Here is a 10,365-nt window from a genome sequence, read left to right as displayed (position 1 = left end):
CTCAAATTGGATTCAGTGTATATTGCTTGGGTGATGGGCGCACCAAAGTCCCACAAATCACCACTAAAGAACTTACTCACGTAACCAAATACCACCTGTTCCTCAAAAACCTATGGAAATAAAAAATTTTAAAGGAAATAAAAAACAAAAAACCAAAGGTATGTGTTTTGTTCAGGAGGGTAAAACATTGATTAACTTAAGACTTTATTAAATTACACACTTCATTAAAGTACACACATATATACATGCATATATATATGTATGTGTGTGTATATACATTTATATATATATGCTATAAATTCTAGGACATCCCATAAAATATAAAAAACAAAGATATAAGTTCTAAACTAGTAAAAGAAAAAAATAGAATAAGAAAAAATAAAACATGAAATGTAATCCAAAAAAAGAAGGAATATAAAAGAATGTAGAAAAGACAGAACAAACAATAGAATGCATAAAATAAAATGGTAGAAATGGAATCCAAATTAAATATATATATAATAATGTGAATTTACTTAATGCCACTGTATCGTACATTTAAAAATGGGTAAGATGATAAATTTTATGTCATGTGTATTTTACTACAGTTAAAATTTAAATATATGTGCTAAAGTTTATGTTTTATATCTGAAATTTTTAATATAATTTCGATTTGGATAATCAACTCTAAATGAGTTGGAAGAAAACACTGGGTTTTCTGAGCTAACAGAGTCCTAGCTCTGTCAGAGGCCATTTATGTGACCTTAGACAAGTTGCTTAACTTTTTGAGCCTCCACTGCCTGGCCTGTAGGATGAGTGGATGGATCCACTAGATGACCTCCCAAGGCCCACCGAGTTCTAATAGTCTGTAATGTTACATCTCTCCGGAAGGCACACGTCATCTTTAAGAATTATGGGAGAAAATCCTCTACCTGGCTCCTGTCCCAGAATTGCAAACTGAGCCACACTAAGTGAACACAACCTGTTCCACTCCCAGCCCTGAGGCTTCTAAAAACAGTTTTGAAACTGGTAGCAGCTGTGAATTTGGAGGACTCGGCTTCTGCCCCACCCCAGCTGTGCCTCTGTTTTGGGAATTCCGGCCAGGCTTGTACTCAGCCAGCATCCTGTCCTAGTAGCACTAACTGTACCCAGGCTTACTGGAAAGGGATAACCCTTTCGGGGGTCCACTTACCAAGTATCTATTTCCAACTCCTCCTGCTGGATGGGGGAGGGGTGGGAAAAAGAGCATTTTCTTCCTTCAACTTCAAGACAACAGGGAGTGTTTGGGGAACAGGTCTCATTAATTAGCTCAGCAAGATTTTTGAAGCGTTTATTAACTTCAAATTTTAAGAGTTGGGACATTTGTCTGTTTTGCAGTTCCAAAATCTTTTAAAATATATATATTTTTCAATTTTCCCACTTCGGGGAAAAAATATTGTTCTGATGGTTGTCCTTTGAAATTAATTATGAAAGCTGAGATTGTTGGAGTTTTTTTTTCGTTTTTTGTTTTTTTGCTTTTTTCCAAAGTAAGAGCAGTTTTTGCATATTTGCAAAAATCTCCAGTTCATTTTTTAGCTCAGGGTAGTTATAATAGCTACCGTGATATACAAATTTATCAACCAAAAAGGCAGTAATATGAATAGTCTTTAAGAGTGCTAGCACACTGTAAAACCCCAAAGGCCCAACTTCTAAATGCAAAGGAGAGGGGTGGGGATTGTCATCTTAATTGTAGATCACTCGCCTACCAAGGCTTACCCGGAGTCCTGAACAATGGAGAAAGCCAAATACTTTAGGCCTGAGATCACCCGACTGTCAACCAACCTTCATTTAAAAAGAGAAGCGGAAGAGGGAGATAGAAAAAATTTCTTCTGTCATTTTCTTAATAAGTATTTAAGTGTTTAGTGACCTGCTGATTTCTCTATGGGATTTAAGGCTATTTATATAAAGATTAAATAACATTGAAACTAAGTGAATGAGAAAACCTGTGCTAAAGAAAAATTATAGATTGGAAAGAAAAGAGATTAAGACAGGAAAACATATGAGGAAATTTTTGCATATTTTTTTGGTGAGAATAAATACTCATTTAATCATCACTAAATGTTATTTGTTACCAGGACGGTACTAGTAAAAGGCTCTTCAAGAGCTATTCTGTTACGTGGCCGACTCCAGCTGTGTCAGAGCCCTGCATATTTTGCTTATCTTCCTTTGGCTCACGATAAGGTAATGAATACCAGAGTGTGGTTTGTTTAATATTAACCTGAGGGGTCGATGCCATTAACAGAGCCAAGATTCCAGGGACTAAACCCTTTAAATTCTAGAAGTTGCAATTTTCATTTTTCTTTGTGATCGGTTAACTGTCTCCAGTTGGCTGGATGAATAGTATGGTTTCTACATGGTACCTTCCTGAACTTGACCTCCAGCCTCTCAGTGGTTACCTTGAGAAGCCAAGTGTTTGGATCCTGCCAGAGATCCAGTGGTTGCATTCATTTTTCTGGTTCTGTTGAAATGAGGTTTTTCTGTCAGAGCTTTCGTTTCTAATATCACTTGTATAGTTTTGTGATGACGTTGCAGTTTCTTTAGAACACTTCAATACCATCTTAAGTTTTTCCCACAAATTCCATAACCAACACATGACACATTTTTAACATATTAAGAGTAGAACTGATTTTCTTTAATCTAGAAAATGTTCCTAAAAAGGAAACTCAATCCCAGCTTGTCTATCAGTTTCCCCCAAAACTAAGCTTTTCTCTGTTTAAGCATGATGTTCCTTCAGTGTTCGAGCTGGGATGTAGGTGGGAAAGCATGCCGAAGAATTCTTCCAGAGGAGAGAGTATAAATGTTTCTACAGCCTTTTGACTAATCAGAGATAGAAAACCAGGGGCTGGGCGACAGCTCATACACTAAAGAATTCTAGCACTGGAAAAGAATGCTGCCCTCGGGCCAGTGCTTTCACAGCTACATTTCTTCCCTTAAAGTTGGCCTTGGGTAAACATGGAGGAATAGGCATCGAGAGCGGAAGGTTGACATCAAAGAAGAGAGAGGCAAGAAAGAGAATTCGACTCCTGGGTTCTTTTTTGGCCACCTTGTCCCATGGTAAGAGCACGTATTCCAATTTTTACTCAGCAGAGAAGGTGACCATAAAGGTGAAAAACAGATTTCTTTCCTTCTATTTTAAGTAGAGCATTTCTCTCCTATTAGAGGAATCTCTCCTAAGTAGGAGGATTTCTCTCCTACTATTTTAAGTAAAAATCCATTTAAATTTATTTTGTGAACATTTAAATAATTGTTTGCGTATTTCTGTCTAAATAGAAGAGACCACAGACCACCTCAGAGCACATGCCCTGGCTCCAGGCTCCGCTCCCATTTGCCAGTTGTGACATCAGGAAAATATTCAACCTCTCAGTTTTCATTATACCTACTTCATAAGGGTGATGGAGGATTAAATGAATATAATACATAAACCCATTTAGCATAACTCTGAAGACATAGTATTCAATAAGTGATTTTCATTCTTTACATTTTTTTCAAAAGTACCTGATACATAGTCAATACCTATTTTGAATGTTTTCCTTTGGTTTTATTATGAGACTGGGCTAACGCCTATAAACATCTTATTTCATTCTCAAACCTTATATTTTGCAGATAAAGAAACTGAATCTTAGTGCAATGGACTGAATGTTTGTGTCTCTCCAAATTCAATGTTGAGGCCCTACTCCCCAATGGGATGGTATTTGGAGGTGGGACCCTTTGGGAAGTGTTAGGTTTAAATGAAGTCATAATGTTACTGGAGGAGGGTGCCCAGGTTCTTGGCACCTTGCACAAAGAATTGGACAAAACGCACCCACAAAGCAAGGAAAGAATGAAGAAATTTATTGAAAATGAAAGTGCACTCCACAGTGTGGGAGCGGGCCCAAACATAGGGGCTCTAGGGCACCATTACAGAATTTGTGGGGGTTTAAATACCCTCTAGAGGATTCCATTGGTTACTTGGTGTACACCTTATGTAAATGAACGGGATGAAATAAAGTTACAAAGTCGTTTGCTCAGCGAACACCCTGTGGAGAGGATATTTCCTGTCATAGCTGAAGTGTGAATCGGCCTTATGTTCCCTGCCTCCAGACCCTATTTTCCTGCCTCAATATGGGTGGGGCCCTCATGATGGAATTAGTGCCCTTATAAAAGAGGGAGAGAGCAGAGACCAGAGCCCTTTCTGTCCCCGATATGTGAGGATATAGCAAGAAGGCGTCTGTCTTCAAACCAGGAAGAAGCCCTTCACCAGGTACCAAACTGGCCAGCACTTTGGTCTTGGACTTCCTAACCTCCAGATCTGTGAGAAATAAATTTCTGATGTTTAAGCCACCCAGCATATGGTATTTTGCTATGGCAGCCTGAGCTGACGAAGACACCTAGCAAGGTGAATGAAGGTCACCTGAGTTAACATAGCTAGTGAGTGGTTGTGCCAGACCTTGAATAAGTGTCTCATGCCAATGCCTAGCCTTTTTGCATAAAACCACGCTGCCACCCAATGTTAGAGGGAAGCAGCTTGGGTTTCTCCAGACAGAAAGTTTCCCTAAGCCAGCCTGAATCTACCTGGTATACTTTGCTATGCGTTATACTGTTGTCATATGTAAGTTACTTGGCTTCTCTTTGCCTTGGTTTCTTCATCTGTAAAATGGGGCTAATAGTCATACTGTATCCCACAGCACTGTAAAGAGTCTTATATGAAGACATGAAATTTTGAAATCAGTGTTTGGCATATGGTAAATTATAGTATTATTAACTTTATCATTGTGATTACTATTTATAACCCTGGGGTCAAACCAGATTAGCTTTTGGGAGACAAAAGGAAAGAACAACAAATATTATATTTTCAGCGCAGGTTGTAAAACTTCATGTAGTGCAATACTTGTACAGGTAGTACAAGTGTATTACTTGTGGCTATTAACTATGTTTCCTGAAATCATCCCTGAGCATTTTAGAGTAGAACATGACTGGTCCCCCAGCAGAATCATGATTGGAGCTTTTAGAAAACATATGTCAATCCACACTCCTATCCCTAACCCCAGTCCCACCTACCTCCACCCCATTCCCATCCCAGACCACTAATCAGAATCTGAATTTAAAAAGTATCTCAAATTATTCAGATGTCAGATGTTAAACCCTTTTTTTCTTTTTTTGAGAGAGGGTCATGCTCTGTCACCCAGTGGCACGATCATGGGTCACCGCAGCTTCAACCTCTCTGGCTCAATTGATCCTCGCCCCTTGGCCTCCAAAGTTGCTGGGACTACAGGCACAAGTCACCATGCTTGGCTAATTTTTTTTTTTTTTTTTTTTTTTGAGACAGTCCTGCTCTGTTGCCCAACCTGGAGTGCAGTGGTGTAATCTCGGCTCACTGAAACCTCTGCCTCCTAGGTTCAAGCAATTCTCCTGCCTCAGCTTCCCAAGTAGCTGGGACTACAGGTGCATGCCACCATACTTGCCTAATTTTTGTATTTTTAGTAGAGATGGGGTTTCACCATGTTGGTCAATGCCTGGCTAATTTTTAAATTTTTTCGTAGAGACGGGGTCTTGCTATGTTGCCCAGTTTGGTCTCAAACTCCTAGTCTCAGCCTCCCAAAGTGCTGAGATTACAGGTATGAAGTAACATGTCTTCTAATTCAGTCCATTAAAAAAAAAAAAAAAAAACAAACAAAAAAAAAACAAGAAGAGAGAGACAGAGAAATTAAGAGATTTTCCCATTTCCCAGGGTTCAGTGCTTTCTTTTCTTTTTCTTTGTTTTCTTTTGGAGACAGGGTCTCCCTCTGTCACTTAGCCTGGAGTGCAGTGGTGTGATCATGGCTCACAGCCTCTGCCTTCTCAGGTTCAGGTGATCCTCCTGCCTCAGCCTCCTGAATAGCTGAGACACAGGCACGTGCCATGAAACCTGGCTAATTTTTAAATATTTTTGTAGAAAAGGAGTTTCGCCATGTTGCCCAGGCTGGTCTGGAATTCCTGGACTCATGCAATCTGCCAGTTTCGGCTTCCTAAAGTGCTGGGATTACAGGCATGAGGTAACCGTGCCTGGCCAGTTTGGGGCTCTTTCTACCATAAGGAGTTGACATTCACTCAAATGCACAGCCTGATTATTCCAGGTCTATTGTCTTTTTTCCTTGTCAGTCAAAAAATGTATGAATTCAATAGAAATGCTAACTTGGTCTCACAGATTCTTCCCTTTACAGCAGGGATGTTAGGAGGCTGGGTTTGGGGGAAGACTTGAATGCCAAAACCTCCTCCCCTCTTCTGTGAACGAGGGTGACAGAAAAAAAGGAACTCACATAAATGGGCTGGTCTCTGGGCCTGTCATAAATACTATTAGGATTCTCCATGTAAATCTGTAACTTATCTTATTTTTGGTCTAGTCCTGGTTAAAAGATAATGCTAGGTTACCCTTTTGAGCTGCTGTTAACACTGGGGTTGAGGTTGGCCCATTGATTCTTTGGAAGATATCAAGTCATTCATTTACTTATTCCCTGTCAGGCTGAACTGTGCTTGTAGATCCACCAAATGACTTTCATAGCAAAAATGCTTTTGTACTGTTGACTTGTAAACATGGCCTTAGAGTCAACAGGGTCTTTTCTCTAAGAGCTCCCAGGCACTTCAAGAAATGTAAGACCAACAAATTCTCTTCAGGTCTCTCATGAAACCCATTTGTAGATATGACCTAACAACTGCCTTAACTATTATTTAAAAACTAAGAATACAATCATTTTTTGAGGTTGTTTCTAAGTATCTCCCAAACAGTAATAGTTTATAAAATGTGAAGAACAGCTATAGCCACCTAGAGAAAACTAACAGAATTGTTATAAATACCTAATGTTACTAGTGAGCAGCTGTAAGCTAGAAATATGCCACATGCTAAAAGGGATGTTTCTATTTTCTTAAAAAGGAAGAAAAAATTATTCAGAGGGACTTGTTTCTATTTCTTAATACAGATACTCCCTATGTAAAATCTTTCTTTTGGGTTGCCAGGAGTAGGAAATTAGAGAGGAAATATAGTCATATTTTTTAAACCAGTGGTTTATTTTCCTGAAGCCCAGAGGGAAAGGAAATATTCCCATAACAAACATTCTAAATCCCTTTTATTGTAATACTCATCAACCTTATAATTGCTTCTTCAATATCCATCTTCCCAGTTAGACTATAAATTCCACAAGAGTGACTACGTTTTTCCCATTCACTATTCTGTCTCTGGTATAGAGCCTTGGCACATAGTTTGATGTGCAATTAATAATATCTTTTGAATAAAAACGTTGAATAAATTACATTGAAGCAATAGTTTTCAACAGGAATAATGGGAGACATTGAAATTTAAATTGCAGATGAAGCCACTGTGTGGAGTTGGAGTTACTGTATGTGTTCAAAGTGATATAGTTTATAATGGGAATAATTAGATGAAAGAAAGGGAATTTCTGGTTTCGAAAGCAAAAGCGGAGAAGAACCTGACACTGGTAATCATTAAGAACCAAAGAGAAAAACGTATTTCAAATTGCACCTAAGTCTAATTGTCTTGAAATATTTTTGTTATCTATTATACAGTACATAGTACTGTTTTAGGTTTCATTTGTTTTAACAAAGAGGGGTTTTAGATTTTTTTAAAGCAAAAGTGTAAAACTAGTCACATCTGTGGTTTAGACTGTATAATTTCAACAACACAATTAGCATCCTAAAGCCATCTGAGGGAGTGTAACATCATTGCTGGTTTTATTGTTGATAAATAAAGCTCTTGAAAAATAAATCTCTGAAGTTAAACATATGAATATCTACAATAATGTTATAAATGCTATCTTTGTAAAAAAATTAAGAGAACAATATCATTTCATACAACAACCTTTTTTGGTGGGATGAATATCTGAAAACGTGATGATGAAAAAGTCAAGTTGAAAAATAGTTGAGAGCGTATCTCTTCGTCAAACTTCAGTCCCTTGATAGTGCTGCTTCTTCTACAGAAAAGTGAGAATAATTGACTCAAAATTACAATAGCAGATAGGTACCAACATTTGAGAGCTATGAACATGTAAAGTAAAGGAGACAAATATACCCACAGTGAATTCTTAAAGAATTTTGAATGACTACACTTAGAATTAAAAGATCATTGAGGGCCGGACATGGTGGCTCAAGCCTGTAATCCAAGCACTTTGGGAGGTCACAGCAGGAGGATCACTTGAGCCTAGAAATTTGAGGCCAGCCTGGGCAACAGAGAGAAACCCTGTCTCTACAATACATTTTTAAAAATTCGCCAGGCATGATGGTGCGCACCTATTGTCCCAGCCACTTGGGAGGCTGAGGCCGGAGGATCACTTGAGACAGGGAGGTTGAGGCCACAGTGAGCCATGATCACACCACTGCACTCCAGCCTGGGTGACAGAATAAGATCCTGTCACAGAAAAAAAATAAAAGGAATATAGCATAAAATTTACCATCTTAGGGAAATAATAATAAAGATTAGAGCAGAGATAAGTAAAATTTGAGAATAGAAAAATTATTTTACCCTAACTCATTTTATGAGGCCAGCATCATCCTGATACCAAACCCAGGCAGAGACACAACCAAAAAAGAGAATTTTAGACCAATATCCTTGATGAACATTGATGCAAAAATCCTCAATAAAATACTGGCAAACCGAATCCAGCAGCACATCAAAAAGCTTATCCACCATGATCAAGTGGGCTTCATCCCTGGGATGCAAGGCTGGTTCAATATACGCAAATCAATAAATGTAATCCAGCATATAAACAGAACCAAAGACAAAAACCACATCATTATCTCAATAGATGCAGAAAAGGCCTTTGACAAAATTCAACAACCCTTCATGCTAAAAACTCTCAATAAATTAGGTATTGATGGGACGTATCTCAAAATAATAAGAGCTATCTATGACAAACCCACAGCCAATATCATACTGAATGGGCAAAAACTGGAAGCATTCCCTTTGAAAACTGGCACGAGACAGGGATGCCTTCTCTCACCACTCCTATTCAACATAGTGTTGGAAGTTCTGGCCAGGGCAATTAGGCAACAGAAGGAAATAAAGGGTATTCAATTAGGAAAAGAGGAAATCAAATTGTCCCTGTTTGCAGATGACATGATTGTATATCTAGAAAACCCCATTGTCTCAGCCCAAAATCTCCTTAAGCTGATAAGCAACTTCAGCAAAGTCTCAGGATACAAAATCAATGTGCAAAAATCACAAGCATTCTTATACACCAATAACAGACAAACAGAGAGCCAAATCTTGAGTGACCTCCCATTCACAATTGCTTCAAAGAGAATAAAATACTTAGGAATCCAACTTACAAGGGACGTGAAGGACCTCTTCAAGGAGAACTATAAACCACTGCTCAATGAAATAAAAGAGGATACAAACAAATGGAAGAACATTCCATGCTCATGGGTAGGAAGAATCAATATCGTGAAAATGGCCATACTGCCCAAGGTAATTTATAGATTCAATGCCATCCCCATCAAGCTACCAATGACTTTCTTCACAGAATTGGAAAAAACTACTTTAAAGTTCATATGGAACCAAAAAAGAGCCCACATCGCCAAGTCAATCCTAAGCCAAAAGAACAAAGCTGGAGGCATCACGCTACCTGACTTCAAACTATACTACAAGGCTACAGTAACCAAAACAGCATGGTACTGGTACCAAAACAGAGATATAGATCAATGAAACAGAACAGAGCCCTCAGAAATAACACCGCATATCTACAACTATCTGATCTTTGACAAACCTGAGAAAAACAAGCAATGGAGAAAGGATTCCCTATTTAATAAATGGTGCTGGGAAAACTGGCTAGCCATATGTAGAAAGCTAAAACTGGATCCCTTCCTTACACTGTATACAAAAATTAATTCAAGATGGATTAAAGACTTCAACATTAGACCTAAAACCATAAAAACCCTAGAAGAAAACTTAGGCATTACCATTCAGGACATAGGCATGGGCGAGGACTTCATGTCTAAAACACCAAAAGCAGTGGCAACAAAAGCCAAAATAGACAAATGGGATCTAATTAAACTCAAGAGCTTCTGCACAGCAAAAGAACCTACCATCAGAGTGAACAGGCAACCTACAAAATGGGAGAAAATTTTCGCAACCTACTCATCTGACAAAGGGCTAATATCCAGAATCTACAATGAACTCCAACAAATTTATAAGAAAAAAACAAACAACCCCGTCAAAAAGTGGGCAAAGGATATGAACAGACACTTCTCAAAAGAAGACATTTATGCAGCCAAAAGACACATGAAAAAATGCTCATCATCACTGGCCATCAGAGAAATGCAAATCAAAACCATAATGAGATACCATCTCACACCAGTTAGAATGGCAATCATTAAAAAAAT

Source organism: Pongo pygmaeus, chromosome 5 (genome assembly GCF_028885625.2).
Source record: "Pongo pygmaeus isolate AG05252 chromosome 5, NHGRI_mPonPyg2-v2.0_pri, whole genome shotgun sequence".
Classification (NCBI taxonomy): domain Eukaryota; kingdom Metazoa; phylum Chordata; class Mammalia; order Primates; family Hominidae; genus Pongo; species Pongo pygmaeus.
Note: the sequence above shows the minus strand (reverse complement) of the source record.